This window comes from Xenopus laevis, chromosome 3L (genome assembly GCF_017654675.1).
Source record: "Xenopus laevis strain J_2021 chromosome 3L, Xenopus_laevis_v10.1, whole genome shotgun sequence".
NCBI lineage: Eukaryota > Metazoa > Chordata > Amphibia > Anura > Pipidae > Xenopus > Xenopus laevis.
The window spans coordinates 23,143,596-23,161,712 of record NC_054375.1 but is presented as its reverse complement, the minus strand read 5'-3'; the positions used below and the strand labels follow the sequence as shown (position 1 = coordinate 23,161,712).

General features: G+C 41.7%; 1 protein-coding gene across 2 annotated transcripts in view; it reads right to left on the bottom strand.

Moving 5' to 3' along the window:
• LOC108710783 overlaps positions 1-18,117 on the bottom strand; it is a 314,576-nt gene that overhangs the window by 165,981 nt on the left and 130,478 nt on the right. For both annotated transcript variants that reach the window (XR_001934794.2, XM_041586045.1), the window contains exon 3: positions 722-778. The gene's annotated coding sequence lies outside the window, so the exon portion shown is untranslated. The remainder of the gene's footprint in view (positions 1-721; positions 779-18,117) is intronic.

Below are 18,117 nucleotides of genomic sequence, written 5' to 3'. Positions count from 1 at the left end.
ATACCAAATATTATTCTAAATAAAAAAAAAAATACAGGTATGGGACCTGTTATCCAGAATGCTCGGGACCTGGGGTTTGTAGATAATGGATATTCTCGTAATATAGATCTTCATATTTTGCATCTTCATATTCACAAATTTACTAGAAAGTCATGTAAACATTAAATAAACCCAAATAGGCTGATTTTGCTTCTAATAAGGATTAATTATCTATTAGTTTGGATCAAGTACAAGCTACTGTTTTATTATAATTACAAAGAAAAAGGAAATGATTTTTAAAAATGTTTATTATTTGGATAAAATGGAGTCTATGGGATACAGCCTTTCTGTAATTCGGAGCTTTTTGGATAACAGGTTTCCAGATAATATATACATATATACTGTGTGTGTGTGTGTGTATATATATATATATATATATATATATATATATATATATATATATATATATATATATATATATATATATATATATATATATATATATATATACACACACACACACACACACATATATACACATATACATATATATATTTATATACATATATATTTATATACATATATTTATATATATATATATATACATATACATATACATATATATATATATATATATATATATATATATATATATATATATATATAGTAGATATGGAGATATAAATACAGAAAACATATGCTAAATGTGATGCTAAAATCTTTTATATATTATGCTACTCACCAAATTGGTCAAGCATTTTCATTCATCAGTTGCTGCCAATATTTATCTACACGCGTGCTGAAATATAAAGGGGTAAAAATTTAAGATAAGACAATAACACAGCTGAGGTTTAATTGGTGTTTTTTTTAACTAAATTCTGAAAGTTCTATCCATTTAAAGCTTCATTCACAAAAGCAGCATGTAGTGCATACCTCCCAACTGTCCTGTTTTTAGAGGGACAGTCCCTCTTTTGACAGCTCGACCCGCAGTCCCTAGTTTGTACTGGAAAGTCACGATTTTCTCTGCACTGAACAGGCAGAAAAAGAAACAATGTTTCTAACTTAATTTGTTTTTGGCAGAGAGCCCAGAACATCCACAGCTGCAGATAACATACTTTTGTAACAATTTTGAGATAAGCAAATAAGTAATTGTAACAATATAAGATAACAGGTCTCTTGGGAGAAGTTAGACTCACAGCTTAAAGGGCAATTCACCTTCATTAGCAAAACTTTAATAACTGAAAAAAATCACAGAAATATGTTCAAACTTTCATAACCTGCCAAATTTTGTAATGTTAACATGGTAATTAGGGGGTGTGGCCACAAAAGTGGGCATGGTCAAAAACATTAGCAACTTTTCTGTCCCTCTTTTTATTTCCAAAATGTTGGGAGATATGATGTAGTGCCTGGCTGGGCGGGTGCAGTACCTTTGTAAATGGCATGAACTTCATTTTGCCCACATTTTAGCATTTCACACTTTCACCTTCAAACGTAAACAAGGCATTTTCTTTATGAAGCCTGCATCTAAAAAGAACAGACATTTATCTTATTCTGTCCATATTAAAAGAAGAATTATATATGTATCTTGCAGAGCATGGAATCCCAGGTATGAAATGTATATATTCCTTCTCCAATAGTGCCAACCGCAAATAAAACGAGAGGTCCATTGCGAATCAGAATGGCAAACAAAAAGCAAACAAACAAAAATAGGAAACATGCTCGGCTTGCTGAACTGCTATATAAAATTTACAATTTCCAACCCAAACAGATCTTTAAAAAATAAATGGAGGCGTGCAGCAGCTTTCAGAGCAGCAATCTCATGATTTTCAGATTCCAGAAGGACACCTACTGGTCGAGGACATGGAAACAAACAAGGATTTTTCAGTGTAGCCTTAATGCATAGAATAGAATGCACAACAGAAAATGCCTTCTTTGGAATCAATCAGTCTTAGGGCTGTACAAGTGGAGAAGCTGGGGCCAGGTGTGGTCCTCTAGGGGATGCTATGTAGCCCATTATCTAAATAACGTGGGGCTATCTAAAGGTGGCAAGGTTGCCAAACGAGCGGATCTTAACCCGATATGCCACCAAAGGCAAGGCGATATCGGGTTAAGCCGATTGTTCGGCCCTAGGGCCAAACAGTCGGTTTACAACGAAGGAAAAGTACGCAGATGGGACAAGGACTGCATCAACTAGCTGATGCAGGTTAATGTAAAAAAAATCAAACCTACCAGATCGATATCTGGCACATTTTTTGGCCTGATATTGATCGGGGAGACCTGTCAGAATGCCCCCTTCACCGGAAGATAGGCTGCCGAATTGGTCTAAAGGACTTATATCAGCAGCTTTAATCTGCCCGTGTATGGCCATCCTAACCTATAACCCGGGAGCCGTCGTCCCAGCACACCCAGACAACATTTCGTTGTTGGTGGGTGTACAGCAGCAACTTAAGGACTGCAAATTGAACAACACTGATATAAAGTTCATAAATATTTTAACATAAAATAGATCCATAAGAATGGCTGCTTTCAAAGATATACAAATTGCAATATGATGTCATTTTTTTAAAGCTGAAAACACAAAAAGATCAACTAGTTTGGCAAAGGCTCTATCCAAGCCAATCTTTGCCTTATTTGGCAAAGTCATACTCCTGGCCTGCCCCTGATCTGCTCCTATTCCCTCTCCTTGAATTGGCCCCAAATCCCAATTGCTTTTACCCCCAGTCCACCCAATCTCTACTCTGATATGCCATTGCCCCACCTTTTACATCATCACCCCTTCCCTCCTTGGTAATTATTTTGGACAACCCTATCTCTGCTAAACAGAAAGGCTACAACAGGGGACCGGTCACCTTAAGAAATAATTCCAAATCCTATTTTATTAAGTTAGTCGAGGAAAATAAATTTCACTTACAATATATAAATTATTTAAATCCTGTTTTTTAGCATTAGAATTCACAATAACAGCAAGCAGGCAGGCACCATTTTGTGGACACTGTTATTAAGGCTAGCTTTGTTTCATGCCAAAATCTTGTTTATGCACCATAATGGGGCAGCTGATACCCACGCCCATGCATTGGCTACACAGGTAGATGTTGAGAAAGGAGGGGGAATGTGGGGAGTGCAGTAACATCAACGAAGTGCAGAATGGAAAGTGAAGTGAAAGGCATAGAGGAGGGGTAGGCAACATATGATATCACAGTTAAAGACTTTTAAACAAGTTTATAACAGGTATGGATGTTTTAATTAAAAAGGACTTTTCTTATACGGCTTTTTATGTCTGGGTGACAGGTCCCCTTTAAGCATGAACATGAATACAAATGCCGCATTCCAGTTGCATTTTGTGTAATTTCTACCAACGATTATTGGCAAGTGGCGGGGGGTCACTTCTGGTGTTTTGCCCACGGTGGCAGAACTAAACACCTGCGGTCCAGGGGGCAAAATATGCAACTGCGCTCACTTCTAACCCCTCTCACGCATCTCCCACCATCCCCTTACTTATATCCATGCTGCCTGTGCATGCACCACTGTTTGTCAGCCCTTTTAGCCCGATTGGTCTATGTGCAACATGGCAAAAAATTTCACGTATGCTGGAGAACTAATATCCCTGTTCCGAAACCAACCCCGCATGGCGCATATTTCCTGAATCCCATGGATTATTATTGGTATAGCCCCCATCCCTCTACAAGGGCCACTACAGAGCCATTGAACATACTGTACTGTAGATTTAACATGAGCGCTCCTGGGGAGCTACAAGCTGCATATGAATATCTAATGCTTTGCAGATCCTGAGCTTTTTATCCCCTTCGTCGTTTCATTTGTTTTGCAGCGTTGCCGGGGTAACTGGCTGTGTAGGCAGATTATGATGTAACAAACATGCTTAGGGGAAGTTATTTGGCTCAACAACTTGGAATGGTAAAAAGAATTTACAGTGAAGAATTATGACTCATGGTTCTCCCACATTAAAAAAAGCCCTCGTTCCCCCACTTTGGCCCCTAAAACAAGTCTTGTACAAAGTGCGGCAAGAACACTGGAAACAGAGGAGTACTGTACTTTATATTCTATCATGCATTCACAGAGAATGAAAATACATAACTATATTAGAAATACATACTGTACTCTCATATTTTCCAGCAGAATTGTGCTCAGAACACTGTACAGGGGAATACCCATGCCTGCATAGTTTTATGGTATCTCTGTACAGGCTATGAACAAATTTAAACGGCTGTTCCTGCTAAATTGTGCTTATTACAGGGGAATACAGTACCTATGCTGGGATAGTGTTATGGTATCTTTCTCTATAAGATATGAGAAAACTAGGGGGTGTTCCTGCTCAATTGTGCTTAGTATACGGGGATACGTATTAGTTTTGATATATCTCTGTACAGGATATGGACAAACTTAGGGGGCTGTTTCCGCACTATGGTGCTTAGCATAGTTCTACAGTGGTTCTGTAAAGACCCAGTGGGCCCCGTTGAATCAGAACCATACCTGTCTGCTAATACACAGGCCAGTGCTGCCCCCTGATCTCCTCCCACCGGCCCTGATCGAGAGAACAGGCACACACGGGGGGCCCGGAGGGGGGTTGCAGTTGCGCGGGGGGGGGGGGGGCTTGTGCCGGAAACCCGTTTGCTTTGGACCCTCCAGTCCGACGCTGCATAAGGGACTGTTCCTGCAGAATTTTTCTTAGTTCAGCTTAATCCGTATGCCGCCCTAGTTTTGTGTTGTTTTTTCTCCATATAAGATACAAACAGCCTTTGGGGGCTTACCTTTCAGCCCTCTCAGATTTTTTGTCACCCATATTTTCACAGCCAGCAGGAAATGATAGAATAGGGTGTCTGGGTAGAATGAGGATTGGTATGAGCAGAAGAGGGGCAAAATTAACTCAGCTCACATCCTGGTAATATGAAAAAATTCCCTGCTTTGGAGAGTGCCATTTACAGGCTAGCCCACTATTTCTGCACTCCAACTAACTTTGTGCCCCAATTAAACCTCTGGCCATCTGACTTCACTCACTTACTTTATACTTATGCATAACCAGAACCAGCTCAACGGTTTGGTAGAGAGCAAGTAGGGCACAGGGCAACTTTTTGTCAACCCACACATCACTACTCACAAAGTACTGTAGTGTGAATACAAACAGAACTGCACATCAGTAATACATTTCCTATCCTGTAAAAAAAACTGCTTCCCCTTCCCCTTTAAATCTGTCCAACACCCAGAAACGGCAGTAAAGATGTACTTTGTTTACCAACCTCAGGTAACAAAAACTGAATACGTTTTCTGTAGATCTTATTCATTCATTGTTAAGGTTAAGTTTGGGAAACAATGTGCCAGTGCAGCACTTAATAACAGCAGCCAGTTTGAGCAGAACATTTTTGGGCACAGTTGAAACAGAGAAAAGGGAAAGTTCAGCTGTGTGCTCTCAATGATCAGTGCGGTCCGATTACCTGAGCTAAGAGTGTTTGAATGGATCCAATAAAAATGGGCTCACTTGCCGTCAGTCAGCTCGGAACAATTGCATTTTTTGGGTTTTGGGTTTGTTAAATTAATATAAATAAAGCATTCAATGGTCCTAGATGAACCCTGGGGATAGAAATACACAGGCATTAGGCAGGGGCGTACCTTGGAATTTCTTCACCACCCAAACCTGTGAAATCTGCACTCTTGCCTCCACCCCGGAACAACAGTTGAGTAAATGCAAGGGGCAGAAACAGGGGATCATGGGACATGTACAGGGTGGGGGTGGGCTGTGGGTTTTTACTGGGCTCCCTTTTTATATGGCCTCCCTGCTCCCCCATATATTTACATACCTCCCAACATTTTGGAAATAGAAAGAGGGATAAGATTTGTCAACCCACACATCACTACTCACAAAAATGTTTTGACCATGCCCATTTTTTTGTGGACACATACCATAATTACCATATTCATTTTACAAAATTTGGCAGGATATGAAAGTTTGAACACATTTCTTTGGTTTTTATGTGTTATAACAGTTTTGCTAATGAAGGGGAGTTGTCCCTTAAGCTACAAACCACAGTTTCCCTAAGAAACCTCTTTATCTTAAATAGTTACAATTGCTTATTTGCTTATTAGTGATGTGCGGGCTGACCCGGGACCCACCTTCAAATGCCGGCATCCGACTTCCGGGTTCCAATTTTATAGTGTCGCGTCTGCTCACCCCCCCTTTTGTGACGTCATTGAGACGTCATCAGTGGGACGGGTCGGCGCAGGTCTATAAAAGGACCCCCGGAAGCGGACGGGCGCGGATATTAGCAGGGTGGGTTATGGTCTGGTGCGGGTCAGGGAAACCCTGACCCACACATCATTATTGCTTATCTTAAAATTGTTACAAAAGTATCTAAGTGCACCTTTGGGCTCTCTGCCAAAAGTCAATTAAGTTTGAGAAATGTATCTTTTTCTGGAAGTTCAGTGCAGGAGATCAAAGAGAAAGTCGGGACAATCTGGGACTGTGGGTTGAGCTGTCAAAATCGGTACTGTCCGTGAAAAACAGGACAGCTGGGAGGTATGTATTTACGCTCCTAGCATTAGGGTGTGGGCTGTGGAAGAAAATTATATAAGCCAATCATAGCAATCTGGTACAGCACTTTCCGGCATCAGTTATAAGACAAGAAACTATCCCCCCTGCCCCTTTCCCCCACTGCAGGTACTCCTCAGTGGAAGCCCCCTTGACTTGTACCTGGCCTGAAAAAGCACCACATCTGGTGTCCTGGCTCTGATCGCTGACTAGGAGCTTGTGTACTGGAAAGCAGGACCAAATCCAGTGGGCATGCTCCTCCTTGGCAACTGGGGATCTTGAACATCGACACAGCCAGACCTGGGGGCCACCACTAGTGATGGGCAAATTTATTCACCAGGTGCGAATTTCCACATTTCGCTGTCGGCCAATAAATTTGGCAATTTGCTGAAAAAATTAGCTGGCTTCGAAAAACCGTTGACGCCAGCGACGGTTCTGATGCCTGCGACAATTTAGATGTCGCTGACAATTAATGGACGCCCATTGATTTTAATGGGTGTCCAATGTTGCTGGCATCGAAGTTGTTGCCAGCATCAAAAGTCGCGTTTCACAAATTTTTTGCCCAATTCGTTAATTTTGCAGAAATTTCGTGGCAAAGTGAAATAGGAGAAATTCGCCCATCACTATCCACCACCTCTGATGCGCTACTCTGATTTTTCAGGTGAGGGGCAGTTGATGGGGGAGCACTTGATGTGGTCATGAAGGGGGATGGACGATCTTTGTAGGGCTTATGTGGGTGGGTATCCTTGTACTTTAACAGCCCCACCCTTAGGGGAACTGCACCATGCATTGAATAGCAATGTGTTTTTCCCAAGGAGAACCATGAAAATGTAAAAGCTACAACACAGTTACATCTATGGAGGTAATGTAATATCGGTCGCTAACGCAAAAATTGTTCACATTTCGTTCACAATGCAAATAAATGTTTGCAAAGTGAACAATTTTGCCCCTCAGGCGATGGTAGGATAGCTATTTTATAGTTTGCGATAATGTGCAGTATATGTTATAAAACTTCTTAATGAAAAAGTTGTTATGTTTGCTCCAAACAGTGTCGGACTGGGACACCAGGGGCCCACCCAAAAACCTTTCACCAGGGGCTCGCTCTTAGTACTATTAGTCTTCCTTTCCTCACTCATCTATTCTCTTTTTCTTTACATACTATAATCTATTATTCCATCTATTTAGCCACTTTGTTCTCATAGAAATAGGGAATGGCCATGAAATTCAAAAAAAAATTCAAAGACGCTTTACCATTACATTATTTACACACTTTTCAATTACTTAAAAGAGTACCAGGGGAGCAGGAGGTGGTCAGAAGGGTCCGGGGCCACCATTAAGAGTCACAGGGGCTCTATACACTAATTTATCAGGGCCCTCCCCACAGGTAGCCAAATTAATAGCGCATTGGTCACCTGGAACTCCTGGGTGAAATGCCCTGCCTACAAGTAAGATTGGGCCCTGCGCATGCAAGGCCACATTCCCAATCCCAATATGTCATGCCCCATTATGCCAAAATCCTACTGTGATCAACCCAAGCACTGCTCTGTGCCCCCTGCCCCCTTGGCGCCCTGCATATTACACTTTTGCATCACTTAGGTCTCCTCTGCCACAGGACCCACGACTGTAGTAAAATAAATGATGATAACTATTCTGAACCACCCTAAAAGGGTTTCATGGTGCTGTGTTACAAAGCTGCGGGAGCCCTGAAAATCCACATTGCTGCACCAGTAAGTTTCTGGCATGGGTGGGAGGATGCCAGGAGCATATAGATCAGGGGTGTCCAAACTTTTGGCTTGCCGGGCCACATTGGAAAAAGAAAAATTGTCTGAGGCCACACATTAAATACACTTTTAATTGTAAAAGTAAAGGAAATACACAGAAAAGAACTACAATGCCAGTTGGATAACCAGATAGAGCTATACACTGGAATATGGGACACCTGGATAATAAATAGACGTATTATTATATTATTATTACTAACTGGGCAATGGGCAGAGACCCCCCTCCTCCTATTTCCTTGGGAACCATGAGTTTCAAGCTGGGCCGCATTCATGTGCATCCTGGGCCGCATGTGGCCCTCGGGCCACAGTTTGGACACCCCTGATATAGATAATGGGGCCTGCAACCTATAATTTTTTTTTAACTCTGGAGCCTGTGGTGAAGGTCTGGGGTGGAGCCTGTGGTGGGGGGCCCAGAAACATTTGTTGTATGGGGCCCTTTATGTAAATATCCAGATCTGGTGGAACCTTCCTATCTTGGCTGGGAGGAAGTAAAGGTTACTTTGTTCTTGTTTCCACCCGTCCGAACACGAGCAGGTGTCAGCAGCACACACAGCATCTGATCATCTGATCGCCAAGACAGTGAGAATCAGCAAAGTTCCCTATTACTCATTAGCCAGTCAGCTGTTGTGTCCAAGCACTGACCTTGCCCTAAATATCGGTATCAAAAGAAGCCGCTTTCCTTCGAACTTTAAAAAATAGAGCAACAGCTATCTTTACTGCCAGGCTTATCTGCGGCGCGGCCATACTGCATGCTATGTACAGCAGCAAGGACAGAATAGAAGTAGGACATAGATAAATATGACTCGCGGACATGTCTCTGACTTGTGACACACCGGTGAGGACATTTGGAGGAGACGGGAATATAATATTAACAGGTTGGTGTAGAGGCAACATTTGTCATCCCATTATTGCATGCAGGCACCAACAAAGCATTCCTTCTTGCAATTAGGGTTGTCTATTAACCGGTAATGGGCTCACAGCCAGTGAGTCACACTTCAAATGAAATTTATTATATGATAGAAACATGTCTCTGCTGCCAATAAAGCATCATTTAACCACATGGGTTCCACTAGTTGGACTACAACTCCCAGAATGCTTAATCAAAATGGCATGATCTGTAGGCTAGTTATGACTGACATGGTGCAGGAAAGCAGAATTCTTATTTGAGAAATATCTTTTATACATTATTAAGTTTGTTTAACAGGGACCTAAGATTGTAAGCTCCACTAGGGCCAGGACTCATATGAATGACAAATGCTCTCTAACTATGTAATATATAAATAAATTATCATTCTTTTTGTTTGTGTCTTCTTTCTATCCTAGTAAGGCTGTTGCATGAAAGCTACCAATGCAGTTTATTGCCAATAGATTAGCCACAATAGTGCAAGCTATAACACTATATTTATTCTGCAGAATGCTTTACCATACCTGAATAAACAGCTCTAGAAGCTGCTCTAGAAGCTCTCTCTCTCTGTTTGTTTAGGATAGCAGCTGCCATATTGGCTTGTTGTGACATCACTTCCTGTCTGAGTCTCTCCCTGCTCACTCATAGCTCTGGTCTCAGATTACAGCAGGGAGGGGAGGAAGGAGAATAGAGGAAGGAGAAGGGAGAGGAGCAAACTGAGCATGCTCAAGCCCTAGCCCTGGAGGTTTAAGATGAAAACAGGAAGTCTGATACAGAAGCTCATGTGTACACAATAGAAGGAAAGAAATTCTGTTTCTTTTGACAGAGGAATCAGAGCTGCTTTACTTTGAGGGTTTACTGGTGTATTTATATAGACCTTTCTGATAAAGCTTACTTAATTTTAGCCTTTCCGTCTCCTTTAAGGATCTTCAAAAGGCTGAGCGATTCAGATAAGAAATAGTTAAATCATTTTGGATAACCTTAAACACTCCGCAGAGCTGCACTGCTGGCTGCTAACCTTATACTGCCGATTCTTTTGTGTTGCAACAAATCACTTAATAGAAATTGGCGAACCTTAAAGGGGATCTCCAACCAAAAACTGTGTAACTCTTAACCAATACACATTCTTTGCAAACATTCAATGTTTGCAAATTTAGTTGCAATTACAAACATTATTTGTATATCTCTTTCGGTGCTCTGGTTGGTTCTGACTTTCAAGGACAATGTAGCAAATACATCACGACTATGAAATATCCGGCTTCTGCTACATTGTTTCAGTAGTGAGCGCCAAGAGTGCAAAGAATGTGAACATCAGTAGTGATTTGCGACCTCAATGCACCATTTGCAGGTCGCAGGCAGGTTCAAGTTGAGCTCCTGTGGCTGCTCTCCCCGCCGGCGATCTTGTTGGAAAACAACAGACAGAGATTGTTCCAGTGCATGTTACTTAATTAATTATTAATTAGGGTTTGTATTTATTTCTTGCAGGAACCAAGGAACACTTCTGCTTGTAAATACTGCTTATTCCACCTTCTGTATGCATTTTATTGGTAATTGCTGAATCTTGCGCCTTGTAACAAAGGTTACAAAATGGAATTAAATGTGAATACCTCATAGATATACTGCAGAGCCGAAAAAGTCCAAAGCATGTTTAACTTTACATTGCGGTGCTTATTAGTCAATTTATAGTGATTTCCATCTGCTTTATATTACACTGAGCCCCACTCTGCACCCTTTAAATGAAAGAGCCTTTCCTCTCATTTGCAAATCACAAAGTCAGAATACACCAATGTTATCTACATATATATATATTGTTTTAATTAGGTGAGAGGATGTTATTTATTACCTTCAGATTCTCATCGAGAGTGAGAAGCGCACAGTGCAAACAGATATAAAGACTTTAAAGCACAGAAATGTTGGCCACCCACGTAATGATGTCGCGGTTGACAACAATCAGGCAGTGTAAAAGGAAATTGACACCTTTATAATTACCATCGCTAGTACTTTTTAATAGATATCAGTGATGGACAAAGTAAAACCATGTGAAATACAAAGCTTTTAAAATACAATATTTATTTGATGCTGCTTTTTACATTAGAATGTCTGTGCAGAATGTTTCTGGCAGATAGTAATCGTGCACCTTATCTGTAGGAGTGCAAAAGAGGAGGGGGGCTATTTTGCCTTTGATGGAATGTGCCTCAGAGAGGCTCGACAAAGGGCCATAGTAGCCCGAAACGTTGCCTAAGGCACTTTAAGTAAAGTTATTCACTTTTTTCAATAATACTGGAGTGCTGCTGCATTTATTGATCTGCATTTATTGAGGGTACAGCTTGCACCAGGGGCTGCAAAGAGCCGTATTTCCACTTTTGAAGCACACATGAACTGAATTCAGAGATACCATTGTAGGTATCTATGAGCCATAATGCCTGGAACCTTGGGTTTGCAGATATTTGATGCCGCTTTGTGGAACTGGGTGGCTCTTGGTTTGGATCAGGGAGATGCCAGAGGAGGAAAGAAAGGAATAACCTCAAATGCTGCTGTTTCCCAGTGGGGAATATTGGTAATTATAGATCAAATGGCTGAGGGTATTGGGAATGTCTTGGCCACACCTGCTAAACCTTGATATGCCCTATTCACGACCTTGCTCTCAGCCCCAGCTCTGCAGGGGTTAAAATAAATTCATGTGCAGTTTAGGGGTGACTGAGTTGTTACTGTGGTTGCCTAGGAGAGGGAGGGTGGACAAAACCCAAAGATTTTGGTAGACTCTGGGTTAAAGCGGGGTCAACATTTTCTGTGCTTTTTTTCTGCTTCTAGGAGGCATATGTGCAGATCAAGGACTGAGCCAATAGGTGGCTTGCAAGTGATTTTTGGGAACACAAATGAGGTGATTCAAGTTGGTGGGTTGGAGGCAATGTGTAGGCAAAGAGTTGCTTAAATGGGTTTCCTTGTCCTTTAATATATTCCTCTTCTCCACCCTTTTTTGCTTTGGTCCATGCAAATAATTATAGGGTAAAATGCTTAGCTATATTTATTAAAGGGGACACAACCCTCCCCAAAACTAACCTCTTGTGCCCCTAGCTCTCTAAACTAAGCATTGCTGCAAATACTAATTAAAAAATTATTTTTCAACCCTAGGTTCTGTGGCACAACTATATCAGGAGAATACCTCTTAGAGATAGGCCAAGGAAAGGTGCCACCATTCTGCTCCCCCCCCAAACTACACCGCTGGCTCCCACAAACCCACACGCAGTTAGTATGATCCCAGCACATGTATAGGGTAATGCCGTGGCTCATAAATATACTTTTCTGGGGGTGGGGGCACTCCTGCTTAGGTCTTCATATTTTGGAGATTTACAAACATCCACAGAGGAGTTTAAATATTCATCACTGATGTTGTGGATTCTGAGTATTTAACCTTTAATGTAATCTAGAAACATTTGGGCGACCCGCATTCAAGCAACAGCACTAAAGGAAGTTTGTATATACTTTAAAGGGGATCTAAACACTTGTTACTTACTAGTTGCAGACTACAAATCTCAGCATATTGGTAAAGGTTAAAGGATTCTGTCATGGGAAAACATTTGTTTTTCAAAAACGCATTGCTTAATGGTGCTGCTCCAGCAGATTTCTGTACTGAAATCCAAATTTCAAAAGAGCAAACAGATATTTTATATATTATTTTGAAATCTGACATAGTGCTAGACATGCTGTTTTTTCCTAGTGCCCTCGGTCATGTGACTTGTGCTCTCATAAACTTTAGTCACTCTTTACTGTTTGCACAGCAGGTTGAATTGATATTACCTCCCTCCCCCCCAACCCGAGTTAGCAGCCTTTCATCAGAACAATGGGAAGGTATCCAGATAACAGCTCCCTGACACATGATAACAGCTCACTGGTACATGAGAATATCACTACGGGTCGGGGCACACAGGCAGATTCGGGGAGATTAGTCGGGAGGTGACAAATCTCCTCTTCTTCGGGGCAACTAATTTTCCCAATCTGCCTTCCGCTGGCTAAAATGAAAATCACCTGGGGGCAGGCACACGGAGGAAACTTTAACTGGCGGAAGGCAGGGGAAGGCAGATCGGGAGATTAGTCGCCCCAAAGAAGAGGAGATTTGTCGCCTGGCGACTAATCTCCCTGAATCTGCCCATGTGCCCTGACCCTCAATAGTAAAAATCCAAGTCCCACTGCTACTTCTTCAGTTAGCTGCAGTTAAGCAACATCCAGGTTGTAGTATTAAAGCAATAATACAAAATAAACGTGACAGATTCAAAAACCACGTCATTTCTAAAAAGTTCAATTGCAATGTTTTTAGATAAACTTCCTGCTTCAAATATTACAGTATGTTCCCACAAGGCTATGTGCAATAAATCCCATTAACTATGCTTCTATAGATAATTTTTTCCCCCAATTATGAATAGCGTCTTAAGGTTACACCCTGGCACAACTAAAATCACCCCTTTCACTCTGACGCCTACGCATATTATTTCAATGATAAGAGACAGTTAGACTTACAAGAAAGAGCTGGATATAATTGCCACACCTTTCACCTCTTTAAGTGCTGCACAGTTAGGCAGTTTATACGAGTGGAATGTTCTGCCAAGTGTTAAAGAGTGTATAAACCTCCCTTGTGGTTTAATCAAGGGGTACCCAAAATGTTGTTGGAATTTTCAACATATCAACGATTAAAACATGCTGAGAATAGTCCAGAAACATCAGTATTGTATTTTTAAAGCTAATTACAATTAGGGTTGCCACCTTTTCTGGAAAAGAATACAGGCCTTCCTATATATTTATCTTTTTTCCCTATTAATAACATTGGGCTCAACCATCATTTTTACCAGCCAGGCCGGTAACTTACCAGCCAGGTGGCAACCCTAATTACAATGCAAAATAATCCTCCAATGTGAATCCCAGCTGATCTGTGTAAATGTGGCTCCACGTTCTTCCTTCCTGCATTTGGAGTTGGAAGCACTAGCACTGAACAAGTCTTACATTCCTCCCCATCTTTGATTCCAGTGTAATATAATAAAATATCAGCAGGCCAAAACAGCACTGTAGTCTCCCTATGTTAGATAAGAGCAAGATGGCTGACAGTGTTATTAGAACTTTAACTATGTGATACCGATTTTTGAGAGGTGGGGGCGCAATATGAAAGCTTTATAAAAGGTTTATGGCCCCTTTAAGTTTATAAAACATAATAAAATGATTATCTCACGCCAAAGATTCACCGCAGATAGAGAGAGATGCTGTTTTTTTGGCGTCCTATACATTATATATGGACCTAATATTAGAAAAGAAATTCTGCAAATAGCCGGCTCCCAGGATACTCATTTCTATTTCTGTTACAAAGTGGAAACCGTTTGGCAAAACTCTTCAAATGATTCATGCAGGAAGTCATAAAAAATGAACATGCTTCATTTTCAAGTCATTTCCCTAGTAAGACAATGGAGGTTTAAAGATTGATGCAGTTATAGCAGTTAAACCAAAACAAACGGGGTGGGGTGCCCAAATGAGCCTGCAATCTTGAGTCAATTAAAGGGAAAAGGTACTCTGTAGAGGTTTAGCTTGAATGCATTTCCCTTAAAGTGCCACTACACCCTCAAATATCTTTCTGAATTGTGCCATTTATAAGGGGATGGATACATACTTTGTGCCATTTATAAGGGGATAGATACATACTTTGTATCCATATACTGTACAATATCTCTATACCAATGAAATCCCCCAGTATGAAAAGCAGAGACACCCCAATTGCCAGAATCCCTCACATCTAACTGGAACAAGGAGTTGCATTTAGTGAGCCTAAGGGGGGTGGGGAACTGGTCCCAATGAGGCCAATGCATGGGTCCATTTTTTGGAACCCGCAACCCGGACCCGCAACTGGCATTCTTACCAGCTTGGACCCGCTACCCGACCCAACCCAACCCACAAGTACTTTATCCTCAACCCAGACCAGCGACCTACTGACCATCAAGTATCAGGAAGTGCTGTATTGTAAACCGGGAGTGACATTATCGGAAGTAGGCATCATCAGAAAAAAGGAGTAAAAATCGCGATTGAAAAGACCCGCGGCCCAACCCATGACCTGCAGAACCGCTGACCCGCGTCTATACCCGCACACAGAACTTCTACCCGCGGGTACTGGACCCGCTGCAGGACTCTAACACAGACAGACTATCAGACAGACTATCATGGCCTCCTTTCAGTTAGCAAAGAAACAAGATTATGGGAATTTGACTTTACCCTAAATGACTTACTCATCATCCTATAATTACTATGGGCATGACACAAAGACAAGGACCTTTGGATTGGATTTATTTTTTTACGTGAAATGTCATTATAATGAGGGCAAATTAATTACCAGTTTAACAACAATGTAATTGTGTGTGAATGCCTCGGTCTGCAGGTTTATACATAATTGTTTATTGATGAGCAAGACTTTCTCTTTTGCTCTATACAGGGGCTGACTCCATGTTGCAGCTTCCATCATCCACAGCTTCTGTCAGGTGATCCCAGTGGTGACCAATTAAAAGGGTGACCATTTGGAAGACAGCAAGCAAGTGTGCCCAGACAATCACATCTGCTGTATGGTTCAGTCACCTCCAGCCACGTGTTGCATGTGTGGGCCCCCCAAAAATATTTGATTCTACCAACTACTCTCTGGAGCACCAACGCAATGTTAAGTCATGGGCACATGGAGCATAGGATCAGCTGTTTTCAGCCTGTGTATTTTTTGCAGGCTGAGAGAAGTTGATCTGCTCCATGCCCCATCTCAAATTATTAGAATTAGATCCGCCTGGATGGTCTCACACACAGGGGAGATCAGCCCAAATATGTCAAAGGAGGCATCTTCGGGCCGACTTCCGTTCTGCTGCGTGTAACTACATGGATGAATGGAGCAGGGGCATGGAGCCTACACTCTGTGTGTCCTTCCCTTAGATGTAAGTGTACGGCCAATCAGCACCAATATCTGACCGACCATTATGCAGGGTGATATCCAGTAACTTGGCCCATGCAGACATGTCAAGTCACCTATATTTTTCAGGAGTCACCCTGATCTAACTCACTCTTACCTAGACACCTGCACTAAGAAGTCTATTACCTGAATCCTAATTGATCTGTGCTATTGAAAAGCATATACTCCTCAAAATCCTCAGAAGCAGCGCAGCAAGGTGCACAATCTGGGGGCATGGCCTGAGGGGAGGCCTGATGTGGAATGGAGGTAATGGGGCAGAGCAATTTATTTAAAAGCTACCAATGACGTCGATTTCCAGAATACACTAAGAGATGCCAATCCAGATCCAAAGTGATCCAGGGTCAGGTCAGAATTTATGGGGAGGACACAAAGGCCCAGGCCTAGGGCTGCAGCATTCTGCGCAGCTGCATTCTAAGGAGCACTAATCCCCAGTGCTCACATAGTTTGTGTGTGTGTGGGAGGGACGGGTTGCACACAAAGGTGGCGGGCACTAGTTGCACCCAAGATGGAAATCTGGGCCTGTCCTAGCACACCTCCACACTTTTTCTACCTTAGCCCTGTCCCCACTACTGTGCTCCCTACTACCCTGTTTTGGGTAATATTGGTGGACTTCAGGCAATGATTCTATGCATTTAAACAAAGCAGGTCAGTTGAGTTTAGGGTGCATTAGACGGACCTGTTACCACAGGTGACCAAGGGCTTAATCAGGGTTTCCTCTCAGAAAATATACATGAGTTGACATTTCGGCATCAGTCCAACAGCATTTACATCTGTTGGTCAGGACCTTTTAGAGTGCCAATAACAGTCTCTGGCCAATAAAATCTTTCAATCTTAGCTTGTAATTGTGCTCCAATCAGAAAGAGCTTGGGCTCCAGACACACAGCTTTGCAGTTTAAAACTACAACCCATACCATTCATGGTCGAATTATAGCAGATATTAAGACTGTTCTGCTACTGCACTACTCATAGGTATCAATGTTAAAGGAGAACTAAAGCTTAAGTAAAGAAGTAGGCTAGAAATGTTGTACATTATGTTTTGGGCTAATGTACCAGCAGAAATTCTGTGTCTCCAAAGATGCCCCAGTAGCTCCCGTCTTCTTTTCTGCTGCATCACTGCACATGCTCCGTGCTGCTGTCACTTACTGATCTTGGGGACTCACTAACAATATACAGTAAACATATAATATAAATGTCACAATATAAGGCTGATTAGTAATTAATACAGGTTATTGGTAAATGGCAGCACAGAAACCAGTGCAATTAGCATCAGAATGTAATAATTAGCCCTGCAGCATCAGCTTATATTACAGTCTAACCTAATTTTCTGCTTGAAAACTCCTAAGCTTAGCTTCTCAACAGCTGCTCAGAGCCCACTGAGCATGTGAGTGTCGCAGACACTTTCCAAGATGGTGACCCCCTGTGACAAGTTTGAAGTCCTGGATCATTGCTGCTTTTAAGAAGCTGAAACTTTAGGCTGGTGCAATAAGTTCAAAATATAAAATATGGCATTTCTAGCTATATTCATTTTTAGGGTTTAGTTCTCCTTTAATGAGAATTCTGTGAGCTGCAGCAACACCATGTATGGAAAGAGAAGACTAGAGGTACATTGCATTATCATTATAATAATACTAGAATAATGTTAATATGTGGCTGGTATGGATGGAAAGGGGTACAACACACATGCTAGGCACAGTGCAATGCAGAGTACAAAAACACAGAGCATTGCTAAGGAGACCTTGCCATTATCACATTATGAGCACATTATTGGCATTGTGGCGAGGATTCTGAGAAAGCCTTTCACAGCACCCATTTTGGTAGCATGGAGAGGAAGCGACTGCAGCTGTATTTGACCTTATGAGTTACAGCCCTAAGTACAATACAACACAGCACTTTTCCTATTAAGGGAGCAACCAACTCTAATGCTGTGCTGCATATT